Source organism: Pongo abelii, chromosome 7, assembly GCF_028885655.2.
Source record: "Pongo abelii isolate AG06213 chromosome 7, NHGRI_mPonAbe1-v2.0_pri, whole genome shotgun sequence".
In the NCBI taxonomy this organism is placed as follows: Eukaryota; Metazoa; Chordata; class Mammalia; order Primates; family Hominidae; genus Pongo; species Pongo abelii.
Window position 1 is genome coordinate 39,418,487 of NC_071992.2, and position 24,275 is coordinate 39,442,761.

The following is a 24,275-nucleotide window of genomic DNA, read 5'->3' on the forward strand; positions in this document are numbered from 1 at the left end:
CTCCTAAAAACATCATTCCCAAATATCTAACCTGCCTGGCTCCTTTCCCATTTTGCAATTTCATCCTCTCAAAACAAGGCATCTAGGCCTGTGAGGTCTGCACAGTCCAAAGGCACACGTTGGCCAGGGAGTCAAGACAGTCCTTGAAAGTGGCCTCTGAACTTGGAAGCAGGAGTCACACCTTTAGGGCCCTTTTGTGTCTTTCAGGCTCTTTCAAACATGCATACACAGATAAATATGCATGTACATACATAAACAAGCATGCATGTATGCAAACTCACACTTGAAAATGTGTATATACACAAAAGCATGCACACACGTATGCAACACACATGCACACACACACACACACACACACACACACACGGGACAGCCAAAAAGCCAAACCAAAACAAAACAAAAAAAGGCCCATGCAGGAGAGGAGAAAATGTCCCCTTTCTATCTGCAGGCTGCCTCCAGCGAAAGCATTCCTAAATACGATAGGTTAAATATATTGCTGCCATTACACTCTACAAGAAACACATTCCATAAAAACGAAGGTGCTGTAAATTATACAAATATGATGCTAACAAGCCAGGAAACGCGCTGCTAATGAGGTCAGCTACAGAACTCCCGCAGCGCTGCAAATCATATGCCAATCCTGCATATGAGGTACAAGAACGGTATTGGGTCAGCATTTTCTGAGTGTGTTTGTAACCTGCTGTTTGGTGTATGGTTACACAGGTAGATAAAAAGCCTCCACTTCTCCCCCAAGTGGCACCCCCACAACTTTGTTTATGTGTCAAATATCCAAGTCACCAGACAAGCACACTCTGCATTAATGTACCTGACTATTATGCCTATTGTTCTTCTGCTCAGAGTAGAGAATTAGTCACTCAGATGTGTAAATATTGGTTACAGTTTTGAAGCGTGCAAGCTTTGTGTTCCTATCAGCTCCATTCCTGGAGGAATTATGCATGCTGTTGGCACCGGGTTTTGTACACACTGTATTTGCTAAAGCTCTAAAAATCAAATAAACATGTTCTCGGCTCCTGAATTATTAGTCCATTCACCATCTTTCCCCGTTAGGGGGGGAAACAATAAACACACCAAAATATGGCATTTAGGAACTGCAACAAGATTTCTGCTTGGCATTTACAAGTTGGAGAACAATCGAAACACCCTTCCTCTGCCTTTGTCATGCAGCCTTCAGCACAGAGAGCCGAGACAGCTTTGAAGTCCCTCCTGACCTCTTAGCAAATGAGATCTTTACCTAGGGTCAATGTGCAGGCTCCATTTCCGGACAGGTGTCAGACATGGGGTTTGGTGCTGCTCCCAGGGATGAGCCAGGGAGGGACTCAGGCATCTAGGCATTACCAGCTGGGCCGTATAGCAAGAATGCATCTCTACAAAAAGAATTTAAAAACAGTATTAGCCAGGAGTGGTGGTACACACCTACAGTCCCCGCTATTCAAGAGGCTAAGGCAGGATTGTTTGAGCCAGGGAGTTCAAGGCTGCAGTGAATTATGATCGTGCCACTGCAATCCAGCCTGGGTGACAGAGCAAGACTCTGTCTCTTAAAAAAAAATAATAATAATAAAAAGGAAAAATAAAAGAATCTAGGCATCAAAGAAACCCACTCCACCCAAATTCAGAGGCTACAGCCACATCTACCAACAGCAGCCTGACTCCCCACTCTTAGAGTTCTCTAACTCTGTACTCCCTGCCCGAGATTGGGATTAGCAAAGTCACATGATACAGTTTAAAAGGCATTGTTCAAAATGGTTAGATTCACCCCATAAACCAAAGAACCCCCAGACTGGCAACTATTTGGAAGAAAAGAGGGCTGCTGGTTTCACAGGCCAATCCCATTGTTTCTTGGCACATTTTTTTCCAATACTAAGATCCAGGGCAGTTAAGGTTTAAAGCCACTGAGAGTGAGTGAATAGAAATATTGAGAAGTTTATAGTGAGATGCTCAAAAGGATACAAGCGAACATTTAGCAGATAAACACGATCACAAAAATATCTCCTACCTCCCCCAATGCTAAGCAAGGTATTTATAGTAGAGCTTAAGTTTAGAGCCAACATCAGGGGTGGGGGGTATTTTTCTGAACCGCCTGGCCTAGCCCTAGTCTCAGACACCTGTTTATACTCCATCTCAAAGGTTTTATTGAGTCTGTGTTCTCCCCAGTCTAGGGGCCCTGCCGTGGATCTATTTGTATACACACATCACAGGTTTTGGAAATAACTTCAGCACATAAATGCCATTATTTCCAACACAGTTGGTGTAAGCCATATTTACTACCCAAACACTCAGCTAAAAATTGAGCTGCAAGGAAACAGTCGCGGCCGCAGCAACAACAACAACAACAAAGAAATCAGTGACGGCTACAAACCACAACCACAAATCAAACACATTTGTACAGTGGCCTTGAGGTGGGAAGCACAAAACAAAAGCGTAGCAAGATGGCAGGCAGTGGCGGCGGCGCTCCACACACTGGAAGGAAAATTCGATTCGTAATTCCTTACTCTAAATTAAATACAGACGGTGTGTGGGGAGCACACAGGGATGTAAAAAGGAGTGGGATAGGCGCAGAGGGAGGGGGACGTAGTAAGAGAAGCACTCGTTTTTTCTCACTACCATAAAATCTCAACAGTCTATGTGGTTACTACAGGGAAATCTCAGGGTCCATACAGAAAGTGCTGGGACTGTCACTGACATTCAACAGCCAACTAATATCCAGCATCATCCAAACAAGAGGGGACATCCAACAGGCAGCATCTCTGCAAGTCAAGGCTCTCCCCATGCCCTGGAAGTAGGAATTGTCTTGCTTGTTACTCCAATGAAGAAAGAGAAGGCCACAACATCAAAGCCACACCCACACGCCAAGTGGGAATTTTCATTCATTCCTTTTTTTTTTTTTTTGACAAGCACTCACTAAGCACCTGTTTGGTAAACAGTAAAAACGATGTGTTTGGCACCGTAAAGGACAGAAATATAGGTAAGACCTTATAGTCTAATAGAGAAATAAGAAACATTCATAAGCTCAGCACAGTGACTCACACCTGTAGCCCCAGCACTTTGGAAGGCCAAGATGGGAGGATGGTTTGAGCCCAAGAGTTCAAGACCAGCCTGGGCAACACAGCAAGACCCATCTCTACAAAAATACAAAATAATCAGCTGGGTGTAGTGGCATGCACCTGTAGTCCCGGCTACTCGGGAGGCTGAGGTGGGAAGATCACTTGAGCCCAGGAGGTCGAGGCTACAGTGAGCAGGGATCATGCCACTGTACTCCAGCCTGATCAACAGAGTGAGACCCCATCTCAAAAAATACATTAATTAAATTAAATTAAAATAAAGGAAAATTATTTTAAGCAAAAAAGAAAATGACAGTTAAGTAGAAAAAAATGATAATAGCTTTTTTTAAACTGTCAAAAAAGCAGTATATGATTGACAACCCAGGAAGAGAATGATGTGAGCTGTAATTCCTGACTGAGTCCCAGGTAAAGAGAGAGTACTATAGGCTGGGGGCTATCCAGGAAGGTTTCAGGAGGAAGTGGACCTTGAAAGTAGACTGAACTGAGCTGGACAGAACAGAGTCAGGAGGAGCAGACTCAATGCAGGAAAATTATAGGTGTGAACAGCCAGGAGATGGGAGCAAACGTAGGCTGTTTGGGAAGTCTAAAGCGACCATTTTGAAGGATGTGCAGATTTGTAAAGGGGAAGGGAGGCAGATAAAGTTGGAAAGGTTGTTTGTTTCTGCTGAACATTAACCAAGCTAATAACGTTGGAGATTTGATCATAGTTGAAAATTACCTGTAATAAACACTAGGCAGGCTTCAGTAGAAGATAACCCTTATTCCTATGTTCCTCATGTGTTTTCACAGAGGGAGAGGGAGTCACTGCAGAAGCAGGCACAGGACTGTGTGCAGGAGGATGGAGGCGTCTGTCTCCAGCCTGTGTGAGTCCGTCGTGAACACTTGAGCTCTGGGGTCTTTCATGCCACCTCCCTCCTGGAAAGCACTAAGCCAGCGTAGTATACTTACCAACCACCTCTGCCTCCTGTCAGGCAAAATGCATGTTCAGGGAAGGCAGGTGAGGGCCAGTGGAAGAGGGAGACAGAGAGATATTGTTCTTCCAGGCCAGGCAGAAGGTACTTGAACTCGGTAGGAAGGTCGGCTGTTTATAACGGGAATGAGTTGAAAATCGCCATCACCTAGAACAGACAAAGTGTGAAATATGCATTTTTCTCTTTTGTTTTACACCATTTTTATGAGACCTCTGTGTAGATGCAGCAAGCAAGGCCTTGGCTCAGGCCCTGCAGGGTTGGCAGATTTATTACTGAAGAAGAAAAAAAATGCAAACAGTTCAGCTGTCCGGCCAGGTAGAAGGGATTATCTCCACTTGAAAGAAATAGACAAAAAAAGACTTGCTGGGGTGGTGAGAAGGACCCTTGCCGTGCCCAAAGCTGTGCACCCTCCACTGCAGCTAAAATCTGCCACTAATTCTTCAAATGGTTCTTATTTCCACCTCCAACCTGGCTACGAGAACCAAACTGCCTCTCCTGCAAGTCCCCTCACTGGCTCTCTTTGAACCAAACCCTCTTGGTGCCTGTCCCAGCACGGTGGAGTTGCCAGCCTGATGCGGATGTTGATTCTTCTACCACCACCAAGGGGGTGGGCCCAGACCCGGAAAGTGCTCCCCAGCTGGGGCACCTGGTGGGACCTGGGTCTAGAGCAGCAAATCACCACAAATTCCAGCTCCTGGAGAGGCCTCCAGTCAGGAACTTGGAGCACCTCCTCTACCTCCTCTGGCCTTTTCCGGGGCCTTACCATACCCAGGGCTCAGCCCAGAATCAGTTCAGCCTTGGGTCAAATACCCCATCTTATTTTCAGAAATAGTAAGACTGTCAGAGTACCAAAAATGGCTGTTACAATTTACAAAATGCCCTTTCACTCACATTATCACATTCAACCAACTTTTCTTTTTTTTTTTTTTTTTTTTTTTTTTTTTTTTTAACATCCTCTTGGTATTTTATTTTATTTTTTTTTTTTTTTTTTTTTTAACAATTTTTTTTTTTTTTTCTTTTATTATTATTATTATTATACTTTAGGTTTTATGGTACATGTGCACAATGTGCAGGTAAGTTACATATGTATACATGTGCCATGCTAGTGCGCTGCACCCACCAACTCGTCATCTAGCATTAGGTATATCTCCCAATGCTATCCCTCCCCCCTCCCCCCACCCCACAACAGTCCCCAGAGTGTGATGTTCCCCTTCCTGTGTCCATGTGTTCTCATTGTTCAATTCCCACCTATGAGTGAGAATATGCGGTGTTTGGTTTTTTGTTCTTGCGATAGTTTACTGAGAATGATGATTTCCAATTTCATCCATGTCCCTACAAAGGACGTGAACTCATCATTTTTTATGGCTGCATAGTATTCCATGGTGTATATGTGCCACATTTTCTTAATCCAGTCTATCATTGTTGGACATTTGGGTTGGTTCCAAGTCTTTGCTATTGTGAATAATGCCGCAATAAACATACGTGTGCATGTGTCTTTATAGCAGCATGATTTATAGTCCTTTGGGTATATACCCAGTAATGCGATGGCTGGGTCGAATGGAATTTCTACTTCTAGATCCCTGAGGAATCGCCACACTGACTTCCACAAGGGTTGAACTAGTTTACAGTCCCACCAACAGTGTAAAAGTGTTCCTATTTCTCCACATCCTCTCCAGCACCTGTTGTTTCCTGACTTTTTAATGATTGCCATTCTAACTGGTGTGAGATGGTATCTCATTGTGGTTTTGATTTGCATTTCTCTGATGGCCAGTGATGGTGAGCATTTTTTCATGTGTTTTTTGGCTGCATAAATGTCTTCTTTTGAGAAGTGTCTGTTCATGTCCTTCGCCCACTTTTTGATGGGGTTGTTTGTTTTTTTCTTGTAAATTTGTTGGAGTTCATTGTAGATTTTGGATATTAGCCCTTTGTCAGATGAGTAGGTTGCGAAGATTTTCTCCCATTTTGTAGGTTGCCTGTTCACTCTGATGGTAGTTTCTTTTGCTGTGCAGAAGCTCTTGAGTTTAATTAGATCCCATTTGTCAATTTTGGCTTTTGTTGCCATTGCTTTTGGTGTTTTAGACATGAAGTCCTTGCCCATGCCTATGTCCTGAATGGTAATGCCTAGGTTTTCTTCTAGGGTTTTTATGGTTTTAGGTCTAACATTTAAGTCTTTAATCCATCTTGAATTGATTTTTGTATAAGGTGTAAGGAAGGGATCCAGTTTCAGCTTTCTACATATGGCTAGCCAGTTTTCCCAGCACCATTTATTAAATAGGGAATCCTTTCCCCATTTCTTGTTTTTGTCAGGTTTGTCAAAGATCAGATACTTGTAGATATGTGGCATTATTTCTGACGGCTCTGTTCTGTTCCATTGATCTGTGTCTCTGTTTTGGTACCAGTACCATGCTGTTTTGGTTACTGTAGCCTTGTAGTATAGTTTGAAGTCAGGTAGTGTGATGCCTCCAGCTTTGTTCTTTTGGCTTAGGATTGACTTGGCGATGCGGGCTCTTTTTTGGTTCCATATGAACTTTAAAGTAGTTTTTTCCAATTCTGTGAAGAAAGTCATTGGTAGCTTGATGGGGATGGCATTGAATCTGTAAATTACCTTGGGAAGGATGGCCATTTTCATGATATTGATTCTTCCTACCCATGAGCATGGAATGTTCTTCCATTTGTTTGTATCCTCTTTTATTTCCTTGAGCAGTGGTTTGTAGTTCTCCTTGAAGAGGTCTTTCACATCCCTTGTAAGTTGGATTCCTAGGTATTTTATTCTCTTTGAAGCAATTGTGAATGGGAGTTCACTCATGATTTGGCTCTCTGTTTGTCTGTTATTGATGTATAAGAATGCTTGTGATTTTTGCACATTGATTTTGTATCCTGAGACTTTGCTGAAGTTGCTTATCAGCTTAAGGAGATTTTGGGCTGAGACAATGGGGTTTTCTAGATATACTATCATGTCATCTGCAAACAGGGACAATTTGACTTCCTCTTTTCCTAATTGAATACCCTTGATTTCCTTCTCCTGCCTAATTGCCCTGGCCAGAACTTCCAACACTATGTTGAATAGAAGTGGTGAGAGAGGGCATCCCTGTCTTGTGCCAGTTTTCAAAGGGAATGCTTCCAGTTTTTGCCCATTCAGTATGATATTGGCTGTGGGTTTGTCATAAATAGCTCTTATTATTTTGAGATACGTCCCATCAATTCCTAATTTATTGAGAGTTTTTAGCATGAAGGGTTGTTGAATTTTGTCAAAGGCCTTTTCTGCATCTATTGAGATAATCATGTGGTTTTTGTCTTTCGTTCTGTTTATATGCTGGATTACATTTATTGATTTGCGTATATTGAACCAGCCTTGCATCCCAGGGATGAAGCCCACTTGATCATGGTGGATAAGCTTTTTGATGTGCTGCTGGATTCTGTTTGCCAGTATTTTATTGAGGATTTTTGCATCAATGTTCATCAAGGATATTGGTCTAAAATTCTCTTTTTTTGTTGTGTCTCTGCCAGGCTTTGGTATCAGGATGATGCTGGCCTCATAAAATGAGTTAGGGAGGATTCCCTCTTTTTCTATTGATTGGAATAGTTTCAGAAGGAATGGTACCAGCTCCTCCTTGTACCTCTGGTAGAATTCGGCTGTGAATCCATCTGGACCTGGACTTTTTTTGGTTGGTAAGCTATTGATTATTGCCACAATTTCAGCTCCTGTTATTGGTCTATTCAGAGATTCAACTTCTTCCTGGTTTAGTCTTGGGAGGGTGTATGTGTCGAGGAATTTATCCATTTCTTCTAGATTTTCTAGTTTATTTGCATAGAGGTGTTTGTAATATTCTCTGATGGTAGTTTGTATTTCTGTGGGATCGGTGGTGATATCCCCTTTATCATTTTTTATTGCATCTATTTGATTCTTCTCTCTTTTTTTCTTTATTAATCTTGCTAGCGGTCTATCAATTTTGTTGATCCTTTCAAAAAACCAGCTCCTGGATTCATTTATTTTTTGAAGGGTTTTTTGTGTCTCTATTTCCTTCAGTTCTGCTCTGATTTTAGTTATTTCTTGCCTTCTGCTAGCTTTTGAATGTGTTTGCTCTTGCTTTTCTAGTTCTTTTAATTGTGATGTTAGGGTGTCAATTTTGGATCTTTCCTGCTTTCTCTTGTGGGCATTTAGTGCTATAAATTTCCCTCTGCACACTGCTTTGAATGCATCCCAGAGATTCTGGTATGTTGTGTCTTGGTTCTCGTTGGTTTCAAAGAACATCTTTATTTCTGCCTTCATTTCGTTATGTACCCAGTAGTCATTCAGGAGCAGGTTGTTCAGTTTCCATGTAGTTGAGCGGTTTTGAGTGAGATTCTTAATCCTGAGTTCTAGCTTGATTGCACTGTGATCTGAGAGACAGTTTGTTACAATTTCTGTTCTTTTACATTTATTGAGGAGAGCTTTACTTCCAAGTATATGGTCAATTTTGGAATAGGTGTGGTGTGGTGCTGAAAAAAATGTATATTCTGTTGATTTGGGGTGGAGAGTTCTGTAGATGTCTATTAGGTCCGCTTGGTGCAGAGCTGAGTTCAATTCCTGGGTATCTTTGTTGACTTTCTGTCTCGTTGATCTGTCTAATGTTGAGAGTGGGGTGTTGAAGTCTCCCATTATTAATGTGTGGGAGTCTAAGTCTCTTTGTAGGTCACTCAGGACTTGCTTTATGAATCTGGGTGCTCCTGTATTGGGTGCATATATATTTAGGATAGTTAGCTCTTCTTGTTGAATTAATCCCTTTACCATTATGTAATGGCCTTCTTTGTCTCTTTTGATCTTTGTTGGTTTAAAGTCTGTTTTATCAGAGACTAGGATTGCAACCCCTGCCTTTTTTTGTTTTCCATTTGCTTGGTAGATCTTCCTCCATCCTTTTATTTTGAGCCTATGTGTGTCTCTGCACGTGAGATGGGTTTCCTGAATACAGCACACTGATGGGTCTTGAGTCTTTATCCAGTTTGCCAGTCTGTGTCTTTTAATTGGAGCATTTAGTCCATTTACATTTAAAGTTAATATTGTTATGTGTGAATTTGATCCTGTCATTATGATGTTAGCTGGATATTTTGCTCGTTAGTTGATGCAGTCTCTTCCTAGTCTCGATGTTCTTTACATTTCGGTATGATTTTGCAGTGGCTGGTACCGGTTGTGCCTTTCCATGTTTAGCGCTTCCTTCAGGAGCTCTTTTAGGGCAGGCCTGGTGGTGACAAAATCTCTCAGCATTTGCTTGTCTGTAAAGTATTTTATTTCTCCTTCACTTATGAAGCTTAGTTTGGCAGGATATGAAATTCTGGGTTGAAAATTCTTTTCTTTAAGAATGTTGAATATTGGCCCCCACTCTCTTCTGGCTTGTAGGGTTTCTGCCGAGAGATCCGCTGTTAGTCTGATGGGCTTCCCTTTGATGGTAACCCGACCTTTCTCTCTGGCTGCCCTTAACATTTTTTCCTTCATTTCAACTTTGGTGAATCTGACAATTATGTGTCTTGGAGTTGCTCTTCTCGAGGAGTATCTTTGTGGTGTTCTCTGTATTTCCTCAATCTGAATGTTGGCCTGCCTTGCTAGATTGGGGAAGTTCTCCTGGATAATATCCTGCAGAGTGTTTTCCAACTTGTTTCCATTCTCCCCGTCACTTTCAGGTACACCAATCAGACGTAGATTTGGTCTTTTCACATAGTCCCACATTTCTTGGAGGCTTTGCTCGTTTCTTTTTATTCTTTTTTCTCTAAACTTCCCTTCTCGCTTCATTTCATTCATTTCATCTTCCAGGGCTGATACCCTTTCTTCCATTTGATCGCATCGGCTCCTGAGGCTTCTGCATTCTTCACGTAGTTCTCGAGCCTTGGTTTTCAGCTCCATCAGCTCCTTTAAGCACTTCTCTGTATTGGTTATTCTAGTTATACATTCTTCTAAATTTTTTTCAAAGTTTTCAACTTCTTTGCCTTTGGTTTGAATATCCTCCCGTAGCTCGGAGTAATTTGATCGTCTGAAGCCTTCTTCTCTCAGCTCGTCAAAGTCATTCTCCGTCCAGCTTTGTTCCGTTGCTGGTGAGGAACTGCGTTCCTTTGGAGGAGGAGAGGTACTCTGGTTTTTAGAGTTTCCAGTTTTTCTGCTCTGTTTTTTCCCCATCTTTGTGGTTTTATCTACTTTTGGTCTTTGATGATGGTGATGTACAGATGGGTTTTTGGTGTGGATGTCCTTTCTGGTAGTTTTCCTTCTAACAGACAGAACCCTCAGCTGCAGGTCTGTTGGAGTACCTGGCCGGCCGTGTGAGGTGTCAGTCTGCCCCTGCTGGGGGGTGCCTCCCAGTTAGGCTGCTCGGGGGTCAGGGGTCAGGGACCCACTTGAGGAGGCAGTCAGCCCGTTCTCAGATCTCCAGCTGCGTGCTGGGAGAACCACTGCTCTCCTCACAGCTGTCAGACAGGGACATTTAAGTCTGCAGAGGTTACTGCTGTCTTTTTGTTTGTCTGTGCCCTGCCCCCAGAGGTGGAGCCTACAGAGGCAGGCAGGCCTCCTTGAGCTGTGGTGGGCTCCACCCAGTTCAAGCTTCCAGGCTGCTTTGTTTACCTAAGCGAGCCTGGGCAATGGCGGGCGCCCCTCCCCCAGCCTCGCTGCCGACTTGCTGTTTGATCTCAGACTGCTGTGCTAGCAATCAGCGAGACTCCGTGGGCGTAGGACCCTCTGAGCCAGGTGCGGGCTATACTCTCCTGGGGCACCGTTTCCTAAGCCCGTCGGAAAAGCACAGTATTCGGGTGGGAGTGGCCCGATTTTCCAGGTGCCGTCTGTCACCCCTGGAAGGGGAACTCCCTGACCCCTTGCGCTTCCCGAGTGAGGCAATGCCTCGCCCCTGCTTCGGCTGGCGCACGGTGCGCTCACCCACTGACCTGCGCCCACTGTCTGGCACTCCCTAGTGAGATGAACACGGTACCTCAGATGGAAATGCAGAAATCACCCGTCTTCTGCGTCGCTCGCGCTGGGAGCTGTAGACCGGAGCTGTTCCTATTCGGCCATCTTGGCTCCTCCCCCAACTTTTCATTTTAACAAACTTCATTCTTACCATGTGCCAGGTACCATGCTAGGTACCAGGCATAGAAAGCGGTCATGACAACTCAGCTCCAGCCCTCAGGACTCTCACAGACCAGTGGGCTGACGTCTTAGTCCTAAGGCTGCTATAACAAAATACCTTAGACTGGGTGCCTTATAAATAACAGAAATTTACTGCTCACAGTTTGGAGCCTGGGAAGTCCAAGATCAAGGTGTCGGCAGATTCAGTGTCTCCCGAGGTTTTCCACTGCTTCATAGATGGTGCCTTCTTTCTATCTTCATGCAGCGGAAGGGGCAGAAGGGCTCCTTCAAGTCTCTTCTGTAAGGACATTGATCCTAGGAATGAGAGCTCTGTCACCTTCCAAAAAGTCCTCACCTCCTAATACTATTGTACCAGGATTAGGTGTCAACATACAAATTTGGGGATGGGAGGGGGGACACAAACATTCAGACCCTAGCAGCTGGCTTATCCCAGCCCCTACTCAGGTAGGTGTGATTTTCGTGCCTACTGCTTCCTGCTTCCTGTCCTCCCTTCCCCTCTCCAGCACCTGCTTCTTGTCCTCCCTTCCCCTCTCCAGCCATCCTTGGAAGACACTTTTCCATCAGTTCTCTTCTCCCAGGAGCTCTATTGCTGCTCACCTTTATCAAAGGCCACACTCATCCAGAGGAGAAGAGGTAGATAAGAGAAAAGACACTTCCTACATCCCAGGACCTGAGACTGGTACCTTGTCCCTGGCTTCTTACTACTAGCCTTGCCTGGTCATGGAGAACTGGTTGGCTCTCCCCACTTCTGACTATACCTCCCAGTCCCCCAACCCTTGTCTGACCCCTAGAAACTGAGATCTTGAAGTCCCAGCTGGGGTTCCTTTTTGAGACCATTGCAGACAAGGGAGGCTCAAGCCCTCACCCTCCCTCTTATCCATCAGCCTCACCCCCAGCACCGGCCTCTCCAGCACCACTGTCCTGCCAGACTCCACCTCCTTGTCCCACACCCCTACCCTCTCTCCAGCCCCCAAATAAGCGAGGGATGAGTGTTTGCAAAGTGCTGTGAGGAGGAAAGAAGCCAAGTACTTCCCATCCACAAGAAGAAAGCAATTTTAATTGAAAAACGGAATCACAGATTACATGCAAATCTTTGTTGGCAAATTTCAATTACCGCCAAATTAAATGCATAGCTAAGCTAAGCATTTTCAGGACACTCCATTTAATGTTTTCCCGGGATGTGTCCACAGCAATCAGAGAGAGCATGTTAGGTGTCCTCCTAAAGAATGAGCCCCCAGGGAAGAACTCCAGGATGCTCAAGCTCTAGCTGCATGGCGCCCACATTTGGACCTTCAACAAGGTTATCTCAGCTGGGAAGTGACCCAGGAGGGAAGAAAAGAGAAGAGCTCTTCCTGGCTTTACCCCTCCAGCCTCCTGTCCTTCAAACAAAAGCAGGCACCAGCAAGGGAAAAAAGAGGAAGTATTCTAATAGCAATAATACTAAAAATTACCCTCCAAAAAATTGCTTTGTCTTTGCCTATTGTTTTACAAATGAGAAAACAGAGGCTAGAGCATGCCTTGAGCAAGCTCAGGCAGCTCACCGCAGGGCAAGGACAGGAGCACAGGTTATCCATGCCCAGAAAAGGATTTCGTTCCTAGATCACCCAGTTAACCCTAAAGAACAGGGCGCACACTCTGCTGGGGCCTGGGGATGATGATGCTGTTTTTATTCGGCTCTTTTTCATTTCACTCTCACACTCTACTTTGTATTGGCAACTGTGTCAGGCACTTTGCTCCCTGCCACATGTCCCTCAACACAGTTCAACACACATACACTGGGTGCTTCGACACACCAGGCACTGTGCTAGGTACTGGGACTAGAAGACCAGAAACCCAACCACTCGTGCATCCCACACAGCTGTAGGTCATATCCTGCAAGCACTGTGTCTTGCTGTGAGAGTGAACACTACAACCACCACACCTGAGACTTTGGTTTTAAACTAGTCTCTCCAAGCAGATTGTAAATGCCTTAAGGAAAGAACTGTGATCGTTGATCTAAGCAACTCTACCCTCTAGGTCCAGCACCCTTTAGAACCTCCCATACCGTGCACTCACAGAAAGTAATACATATTGGAAAGAAATCTGTAAGATCATGGTAGTTGTTGCTCAAAAAACATGGGGATAGACATGTGAAGTATTGCCCTGCATTAAGAGGTGCTCCTTGATGCCTTCCATCCAAACAGGAAGTTACTTATCACTACGAGATTGCTTTGATGCTGACCAATACTCATGTCTCTAGAACACACCAAGGAGCATTCGCTTAGGCAACAGTCATGCCCATCACAGCACCTGTCTTGGCCTAGGGTACCCCTGCTCTGGCCTGGTGACAGACCCCAGAACCTTTTGGACACCTGGGTGTAGACAGCATGAGAAGGAGGTGATCTGTAGGCCTAGCCCCAGAGTGGGAAGCCACACAGTTCAGGGAGCTGGAGCAGCTGCCCTCTCCAGGGCCCCTATCCTCAGTCTGATGAGATAAGCCAGGAAGAGTCCGACAGGCCAGGCTGCTGGAGAGAGAGTACCCCTCAACAGGGCCTGGGGCTACCCAGCTAGAGCCGCCTCTCACTCTGACTCCGCCTCTGCAGAGCATGTGGATTCTCATGGCCTTATCTGCCAGATGGCTCCCGGAGGGGATGATTTATTAGGTGCAGAAAGCTCGCTGATAAATTTTACTGCAAGTCCCCGGCAGAAGACTGGGGGTAGCAACAGCCCGGCACAGGCAGCTCTAATGGAAAGTGCCGTCACCAAAGAGCAAAGCATTATTTATGACTGTCTGTAATGCCGTTCGGGGGAAATTCATCATCGCCTCCCTGCTCCTTGCACGCAGGGACAGCAGCACTGAGGGGGTGGCGGGGGGAGCACAGGACAGGTGGGGAACAGTCAGAGCTTCTCTGGGAATCTGCCAGTGGAGAGCAAGGCCGTATTTTCCCTGGGTGACCCAACTCCCCTTGTCAAGCATCAACCTACAATTCCCTTTACCTCCCCTCTTTTCTCCTCTACACTATTCTTAACCCCCGCCCCACTTCCACCACCAAAACACAGAGAAGAGAGAAAAAGAATAATGCTTGGCTGTTCTGCATATGGAGTGCATATTCTTGCATGTCAGCATGGGTGAGGGCAGTCCTGCCCAGAAGCAGAGATCTAGACCAAATGACCACCCAGTTCTCTTTAAGCTCCAAGCAAGAAAGGGGATGTTCTCCCATTTTGTAGTGGCTAAAGAAGGCAAAACAGTGACCCAGCTATGCTCACCCACAGTCAGAGGCAAGGAGCTCAAGATGCTGGAGTCCCAACTGGACCATGAAGCGTGTTCCCTGCACCTTCAGCTGGATGGAGACATTTGGGGGGATGCCCTGTCCTAGCCCACCTCACTCTCACCATGTCAACAGGTGAGGTCTTAATCCCTGTACTCCCTTGTAGCACATATAGAGTAGTCATGGATTGCTATCTGCCTTACACTGGAATTATTTAGGTCTAAGTCTGTCTTTATTATCAAATTAAGTGCTCCTTGAGGGCAGGGGCTGTATCTTACTACCCATTTTTATATTCATCTCCGCAGTAAGCAAAGCTCCTGCATGCACATGGAAGCCTTGATAAATGCGTGATAATAAAATTACACTGACAGGCTTAGGACATACTGGGGCTGTGGCCTCATGTGTTTGCAGTCATCTGTCACCATGCTGGTATTCACAGCAATTTAAAGGAGCTCATCCCCACCCGCCCGTCAATCAGCATGGTATAATGGAAAGATCACTGGATTAAGAGTCAGGAGGAATGGGTTCTAGTGTTCAGTAACCCCAGACATTTTTTTAATAGATAACATGGGCCAAGTCAGATTTTGCCACTAGTGCATGATTAAACGTGGGCAGCTCAGCTTACTCCTGTATGGGTTGGCGTTCTGCAGAGTAAAGGATGATAAAATCCGCTCATTCTAACTCATAGGACTTCTATGGAAATATGAGTATGATGAGAAGCAGATCTGAGTTCTAGAAAGGGAGGGAACAGCTTGTATCAGATGGTTCTCTATGCCAAGAAATGTGCTAAAGGGTTCTGTGTGTGCCATCTCATTTAAATACCTTCACAATAATTCTGTGGGGGTAGATTTTATTATTATGCTTACAATATAAATTTGAAAACGAGGTGTCAACTGCTTCACTAACTGGGTGGGTATCCTTGAGTTGAGTCATTTTCCCTCTTGGGGCTTCTTATCTCATCTGTGCAATAAAGTTGTTGGACTAGATGCTTGATGAGGTCCCTTCAGGTTCAAATCCCTGTGAATCATCTAGTGATACTGTTGCCCAAGCAGCTCAGGCTGTTCTAGCCCATGGGAAGCGTGGGGTGTGATGGGTCACCAGCATTTCCAAAAGCAATGAGCTATGTATGAAGGGGTCTACTTAACTTTTTGCTTGAAGATTTCACCCCAAAAAGAAATATCAAAGAATGTAGTACTACAATCTACTACAACTGTCTCCCAAGAAGAAAAGAATGTAACAACCTCAGGCCAGAAAGGAGGCAGGCCAGAGGTCGGGGGACAGTAGGCATCTCAGGAGCCCAGTCTGGGTTGCCCACCCTCTGACCATTCTGACCCGGTGAGGACATTGACAACAGTGCCACTGATGAGGCCCCATCGGTCTCTTTGCCAGCTCCCTGGCTAACGTTTTTTTCAAGAATCATGACATATTAGATCAAGTAAATAACTTTATGGCCTCTAGTCCAAAAGATTTGCATGGAAACGGAGGACTTCTAACTCACAGGACTTCTGTAGAAACACGAATATGGTGAGAAGAAGATCTGAGTTCTAGAAAGGGGGAAAACAGCTTGTATCAGATAGTTCTCCAAGAAATATGCTAAAGGGCTCTGTGTGTGCCATCACACACACAAATCATTTTGTCTTGGGTAAAATGACTTGCTCAAGATAACAGAGTTACTGAGTGGCAGAGCTACCAAGAAACCGAACCTCCTGACTACTCATTAGAGTTCCTTCCTTCCTTTCTTTCTTTCTTTCTTTTCTTTCTTTCTTTTTCTTTCTTTCTTTCTCTCTTTCTTTTTCTTTCTTTCTTTCTCTCTTTCTTTCATTCTTTTTTCAGACAGAGTCATGCTCAGTCATCCATGTTGGAGTGCAGTGGCACAATCTCAGCTCGCTGCAACCTCCGCCTTCTGTGTTCCAGCGATTCTCGTGCCTCAGCCTCCAAGGCACACCACCACACCTGGCTAATTTTTGTATTTTTGATAGAGATGGGGGTTTCGCCATGTTGCCAAGGCTGGTCTCGAACTCCTGGCCTCAAGCAATCTGCCAACCTTGGCCTCCCAAAGTGCTGAGATTACAGGCATGAGCCACCGCATCTGGCCTAGCACTCTTTCATACACTGGACGATCATCCAGTCTAGTGGTCACCAGATGGGTCCTTTTCCATGTACACTTCCCAGAATCCACTCTACAGGAGGAGTGGCCAAGTTGTTCCATGGAAACATGTTCCGTGGAACATGTATTGCTCATACACATGGAAAGCCACATGTGTAAGAACCACATTGGTTGTTTTGGGGGCTTTTTTAACAACAGGGTAAGGAAGAGCCTTTAACTTTTCCAAAATATAAATTTGAGGACTGAAATTAATCCTAACACAGTTTAACATACTTTATACATAAAAAAGTAGACAAATAATAGGCCTAGTGCTAAACTTGATGAAATTCTATCAAGTTAATGAGAACACCAGAATTTAACAGACCACTACTACTACATCTAGTAAGCGTCCTTCTCAGTTATGTCTTGAAGTTTGCAACACTAATTATGGAGCTTGATTTTGGTCCCAGCAATGTCACTAAACAGCATATTTCTTGGAAACAGAATTTAGAATGTAGTAAATAAGAATAAACATTTTGGAGTCAGACAGTTTTAAAGAATCACATCCATATCCTGTGTCTTTCAAGGAAAGTTACTTAACTTTTCTGAACCCAAACTTCCTCTTCTGGAAATAATGATCATTTCTTCATAGGATTATTTTAAGAACTGCTTTAGACAATGTGTATCTACTTCTAGTGAAGTGCCCAGTGCAGAATAGATGTACAATATATGATACTTATTATTATGACTCTAACTTTCCGAAAGTCAAGTGAACTCAAATATTGACCACATAACCAGTTCTATGGTTTGAATGTTTTTGTCCCCTCTCAAACTTATGTTGAAACTTAGTCCCCAGTGCAGTACTATTGGAAGGTGGGGCCTAATGAGAAATGTTTAGGTCATAAGGACTCCACCCTCATGAATGGATTCATGCCACTATAAAAAGGGCTTGCAGGAGTGAGTTCACTTTCTTTTTCCCTTCTGCCATGTGAGGGCACAATGTTCAGCCCCACATGCCCTTCTACTGTCTGCCATATGAGGATGCAGCAAGAGAGGCCTCACCAGACACAAGATGCTGGTGTCATGATCTTGGACTTCCCAGCCTCTGGAACTGTGAGAAATAAATTATATTTTTTATAAATTACCCAGCCTCAGGTATTTGGTTATAGCAGCACAAAATGAACTGAGACAACGAGAAATTTATCTTCCTGGTCAATATAAACTACTTTTCTCTCTTCTTTAATTCTTAAAACCAAGCCCAAACAATATGGATGCAGGATAATTCAGACACATCCTAAAGATTGATCTCCATGAAGCATGACTTCTGTTCATCCAAATGGCCAATCCCTTTAGAAATTGCAAACTCATTTCCAATATCCAAATGAATGCAGTTTTTCAGTACCTGGAACACCATGGAATGTAAGGTAGCTCAGCCATGGGAAATGAATATGACATTATTGGCCAACCATCCAAAGACATAAACAAGGGCCAAAATATTTCTGTCATTTAAGTCTCTGGTTCCCAAACATAGGTTCATGGGCTGGTCTCAGGAATAGTGCAGAAGAATTACTTAGGATGTTTGGTAAATATGGTGTTTGCAAGCTCCAAGACCAGAAATTCTGATTTAGTCTAAAATGGGGCCCAGGAATCTGCATTTTTAACAAGTGAGCAATTCAGATGTACATCCAGGTTGAGAACTATTGATCTAAGCCAATGGTTATTTTTCTGTGTGTATTTTATATTTCTTCACATATCTCCTGCCCCTTTCAACCTCATATTTATACTATTAAATCACAGGGAGGACAGGAGAGTGAGAACATCTTTATATTAGTCTTAGAGCCCCCTCAGCAACTTCCATTTATATTTAGAGATTCTCAAGGTGCTAGATGATACCAAATTTCTCCCTTCTTTAAGTCTTTGTATTTCATGAGAAAGCTACTTGGTATTTCAGATAGTAGTAAAGTTTTAAGACTTTAAACAGAAAATGGCAAAGAGACTTCATCTGGTATAATACAACTGGCTGAATAGCAGGGACTTCCTGGAATATCTCAGGGCACTCTGTCTGACGAGAGGCCCAGCTCAGGGGGAAAGCATGCTGGGTTCAGTTAGTGATGTCTGGCATGGGCAAGGACAAAGTCAGGAAAACATCACTTCCTTCCAGCTCCACTTCAAAGCACATTACCTTCAAAAGAGGAAGAGTATGAAAATTAATTTTTAAATGATATTTACATTTAAGGTTTCCAATCATCCTTCAGTTGAGCACTTCTTTTCCATTGTTATAATTTTTCTAGCTAAACTGAATGTGCATTTCAGAATCTGTATACTCTTGGTCCAGAGAAAGTAGGCAATAATGTGCAATGAGACCAGAAACCTCTAAGAGGTGCTGGGCCCTTTGGACGAGTGAACACTGAGCAGCACTTCCCTCCTCTCACCCCAGAATGCTTTGCAGGAAGCTGGCTTTTGTAGTTTATCTGTGTATGTGTTAACAAGGATGGACTTCAATGTGAATAAAGGAACCTTTCCCCTCTCGCTGCCTTGCCTTGAACTATTTCTTCTATCTTAAATGCCTTCCCTATCCTCTAATGTGTTTTTATTGCAGCTATACCAATCATCTAAGGTCCAAATCAAGACCTAGCTATCTCCTAACAAAAGATTTGATGAAATCTCTTTTCCAGTTGGAAGTATTCTCCCATCATATTTAGGGATTTTATAAAAGCACCCCTGACCGTCTGCCTTGTTATCTTAGTTAATTATATGTTTGTCTACCTCTCCTCCTAGACGGTGAGCCCCGTTGAGTAGAGATAGGGACACAGTCATATTCATTGTGATAGCCTCACAGTGCTCAGTGTGGTGAGTTACCCTTGTTAGCACTCAATTGAATTGAACTCAAAAGGCAGCTAGACTTTGTTTTGTTTCATAAAACTACAAAGGAAAATAAGGTATGGGTGAATTGTGCAAGGGAAAGTCTTCTTTGTGTTGTGTGTTCTTCCTGATGTGTCTGTGTGCAGGGAAGCCTGCATGAGGAAATGCCCTAACTATTCACCCTCCAAGACTTTCCCTCTGCTTCTTGGGATAATGCAAAAGGAACACCGACATTGGACTGCCCCTAGCTGAGGGCATGTTCAAGGAGATTTGGTTCCTCAGAAGACTTTACCAATCTGTAGAATGCACAGACCCTGCTGCAAAGGACAACTTGCAGGGATTAGCAAAGTAGCTAATGACACACTTTCCCAAGATAGTGCTAGCCTGGAGATGTGGTCAGCAGAGCAGCCAGGGGGCTGTTTAGGGACATGAGGATGGGGAGATTAAAACTTCAGACTAAGGAAAGACAATGGAGGTAGCATGAGGCATATTAAAGGGAAACAGAACTCCAAGGATTCTGGGGGAAATGAAGAACTGGGCAAGGGGAGGGCAGAACCCCATCTCAGGCCCAAGCAGCAGTTGGTTCACCACCATTCCATCTTCAGTTTGGGCAATGGAATGGAAGTGGAGTGATATGGTTTGGCTGTGTCCCCACCAAAGACTTGGAACCAACCCAAATGTCCATCAATGATAGACTGCATTAAGAAAATGTGGCACATATACACCATGGAATACTATGCAGCCATAAAAAAGGATGAAATCATGTCCTTTGTAGGGACATGGATGAAGCTGGAAACTATCATTCTCAGCAAACTATCTCAAGGAGAAAAAACCAAACACCTCATGTTCTCACTCATAGTTGGGAATTGAACAATGAGAACACTTGGACACAGGAAGGGGAACATCACACACCAGGGCCTGTTGTGGGGTGGGGGAAGGGGGGAGGGATAGCATTAGGAGATATACCTAATGTAATGACAAGTTAATGGGTGCAGCACACCAACATGGCGCATGTATACATATGTAACAAACTTGCACGTTGTGCACATGTACCCTAGAACTTAAAGTATAATAAAAAAAAAATTAAAAAAAAGAAACCCACTTTATTACTGTAAGGTAATAAACTTCCAAAATGGAAGTTCCCTATATTAAATTCAATACTACAGTGCTCTTCTGGGGCTATAGGGTGTGAATTTGGGTTCGAATGCTTCTCCCTTAGTCTCCTCTCCCATTTTTTAACCAAATTAAATCAGTTGCCCTTAATTCTATGTTATTATTGCATTTGCACTGATCTTTCTTTAGTAAGATGTCTTTATTGTAATGAAAATAAAGCATTATTCTTACAACTTTTGGAATTGAAAAAATATATATATACTAATTATGAGTCACTAGCTTTTCCTCAATACAGTATAGGTAAGAAAATACATGATTTCTGACAAGACAGTTACTAAAAAGACAAACCTATCCAACCTGTGTTATTTTCCCTCTTAGTTCTCAAAGTCATCCCGAACAGAGAGTTTAGGTTTTACCAGAATAGAAAAATGAAATGAAGAAATTGAATGAACGTCTGTTGCATACCTATGTCCCATCCATTATGCTGGGCACATTTATATAGGTTATTCCATTTAGTCCTCACAAAATCCCAGAAAGGAGGATCAATTTCCCTTCTGTTCTAAAGGAGGAAATGAAGCTTCAGATGTTAAGAGACTGGCCCAAGAAGCAAATCTAACAAGTGGTAGAACCGAGATTTGAACTAGATCTTCTGATTCCCAGCCAGCATCTTTGCACTCTTTCATGATGCCACTCTCTTGTAGGAATTTTGGCCTCTTGGGACAAAGGCAAGACAAAAGGACAAGTCGGGGGCCAGTTAGTCAGGGTGATTTCCAAGAGCCATTCCCCTGTTCCACTGGCGGTGCCCTCTGCTCTACCCTGAGCCAAGCCCTCTGAGGGCTCCAGCCTCCGGGTGGCTGTAATTTACCCTGGAGCAATCTCCCTCTGCCTTATATTGACAGAGGGGAATATATAGAAGAGGGGGACAGAGGGCTTCCTCCTGGCCACACCCCAAAGGGGAATTTACTTACAGAGGCACAGAGAGGAGAGGTCTCCACTCATTGTTGTTCTAATGGGGCCCCCTCCCTTCCTTACAAGGATGCTATGAGGACAAATGAAGTAATATACCTGAAGTGTTCTGAGAGCTTCGTAAGTGCTACATAAATATAACAATGGAGTTGCTGATGCTGATCACAATAATAACTACAGTGATGATGAGCCTATACCCACAGTCATTATTTAAGGGAATATTTCAAATGAGAAAACCCCGCCAAAATCAATCCACTGAAGTTTATTTAGAAGAGAGGTTGCTAATAAAAATGTTATGGGGAATGTGAGCTCTTGGGAAATAATGATGATTTTCTTCTATTAAAAGACTCATCAGATCCATTTCCAAAGTACAGCTCAGTTATTTGTGGGTCCTTTGCTACTCCGCACAAGAAGTTCTCGTTTAAAGAGAAAGAGGAAGCTGCTCTCACTGAAGCTCCAGAGTTTGGAAATACAACTGGCCTGTGTTTCTAGAGCCACTGCCAGCTATGCCCATTTACAGAGGAGCCTGCACCAGCAAAGCATCTGTCTTTGATTTCCTTCTTTCTTCTCTCATCTCCCATCCCCATCAGCAGCTGCTAAATAGCTTGAGTTTAGAGTCATTACTAATGGAACAATAATGGGCTGGTGCTGTCTTTTTCAGAGCTGGGTAAGGTTACACTCCAAAGATAAATCTACCCACGTATGAAAACCCAGCATGGAGTGAACATGGAGTTACCCATTGCAGCAGCTGTCCACTCCCACACAGTATGGGACTGATCCCTGCTTGCTTGCATTACCCTGTTTAGAGACATAAGGATGGGGAGATTAAAACTTCAGACTAAGGAAAGACAATGGAGGTAGCATGGGGCATATTAAAGGGAAACAGATCTCCAAGGTTCTGAGGGAAATGAAGAACTGGGCAAGGGGAGGGCAGAATCACATCTCAGGCCCAAGCAGCAGTTGGTTCACCACCATTCCATCTTCAGTTTGGGCAATGGAATGGAAGTGGATTGACATGGTTTGGCTGTGTCCCCACCCAAATCTCATCTTGAATTGTAGCTCCCATAATTCCCAGGTGTTGTGGGTGGGACCTCATGTGAAATAATTGAATCCTGGGGACAATCGCCCCATACTGTTCTCATGGTAGTGAATAAATCTCACAAGATCTGATTATTTTATAAGGGATTTCCCCTTTGGCTTGGCTCTCATTCTCTGTTGTCTGCTGCCATGTAAGACGTGCCTTTCACCTTCTGCCGTGATTGTGTGTCCTCCCCAGGACTGTGAGTCCATTAAATGAACCGTGAGTCCATTAAACCTCTTTTTCTTTATAAATTACTCAGCAGTGTGAAAACGGGCTAATACATGGAGAGAAGACTATTCTAATGCCATTTCAATCCTGGACTTCTGAATCCCCCTGACCATGAGGCATCACCAGGAGAGAAAAAGATAACCATCAGCAGCATTTTGGAACTCGGTGATGAGTCTTGCTTCTGATTCCTTGCAAATGTCTCCAAAAAACACCATGAAGAAGTGGGCTACAGGATAGGTGAGGGCTGAGATCGGCTGCAGAAGGAAACTCGCCACCATTATTTTCCTTCAAAGATGGAATTCACCATTGAAAAAAAGCTAGATAAGGAAGCCACATGGAGTGATGCTAGGCTATTTTATTGTAGTGCCCACACTCTGGGGTTTACACAGTTGTGGGCTAAGGTGACACAGCTTGGCCCTGGAATAAACACAAGGCAGTTTCCTGCTCACAGGTGAGGCCAAACCATGACAGGTAGACCTGGATCTTCACCAAGGCTCTGTGTACCTTGAATGTGCCATCTCCTGGTATTTGCAGCAAGAAAGGGAGAATTTTGAGGACATCTCTCCTTAGTTATCACCCTGACTCAATTCAAAAATTAGTGAAAAATGGTTGCCGTTTTATTGATTTTCAGAAAGCAAAAAGACCTGCCCACTAACACCAATAAGCCACCTCCTGCCCTTCTAAATTCAGTGTTCCAAGGTGGATTCAGTGCAGAACTGGGTTTTTTCCCTTCAATTGAGCAAGCTAAGAAATATACATATACCATTATGTGTTTCCTGATGGTAATTTAAGACATTTTTTATATTAAAATACAGATGTATGATGATAGAGCATATAAAACATGGAAGAATTTTTAGCATTAAACACTAAACTTCGAACATTTAACACCTACACTGAGATGTTTCAGGCCAGGGAATCCCTGGGGACTAGTGTCCACCCCCTCTGCCCTCACTTGGGTGAAAAGGTTTCAGAAGCACTGCACTGGGTTGAGTTCCCTGCTGCCTGTCCACTCTCTAGCTAAGGGATTCAATTTCATTATCTGTAGATGAAGCTGTAAAATCTTTAAAGTGTGGACGTATTCTGTGGAGATTTGGTTCTGGAGCTTTTTCCCCAGAAGCCTTCAAGGACAGAAGAGGCACACTTCGTTTAGAATGATTGAACCATGTTCTGTATATTGCAGGAGGAAAAAAAAAAAAACCTGATTTCCAAAAGGCTCTTAACCTTGTTAATTCACAATGTTTCCCTTGCCCTATGCAAGACTTTCTCTACCTAGAAGGGCGTAATGATCAGTAGGTCCATCCCCTTCCCTTTTCCCTGTTCTCTTCATCTAAATGATGCTTTTCACTTCCACTCTCATCCCATCTTAATAAGATATTAGGATTTCCTTCCCGAAGAAAATGAGGCCACTGTCTCTCCAGCTTCATTGTCACAGAAACCAAGCTCTTTACAAAGGCATCCACATGCAGGCACTACTACCCCCATCTTGCCAATGGGGACCCTGTCACCTTACTTTATGCTCCAGGTCCCCAAACTAGTGA

The 24,275-nt window shown here is 43.8% G+C and overlaps 1 long non-coding RNA gene across 1 annotated transcript in view; it reads right to left on the bottom strand.

Moving 5' to 3' along the window:
• Positions 1–1,252: 1,252 nt before the first annotated feature.
• Positions 1,253–24,275, bottom strand: part of LOC103891306 (uncharacterized) — a 56,966-nt gene continuing 33,943 nt past the window's right edge. Inside the window, exons 2-4 of the long non-coding RNA XR_008527864.2 lie at positions 11,294–11,447; positions 4,029–4,198; positions 1,253–1,385 (exon numbers count right to left, since the gene is read on the bottom strand). This is a non-coding gene — a long non-coding RNA (uncharacterized LOC103891306). The remainder of the gene's footprint in view (positions 1,386–4,028; positions 4,199–11,293; positions 11,448–24,275) is intronic.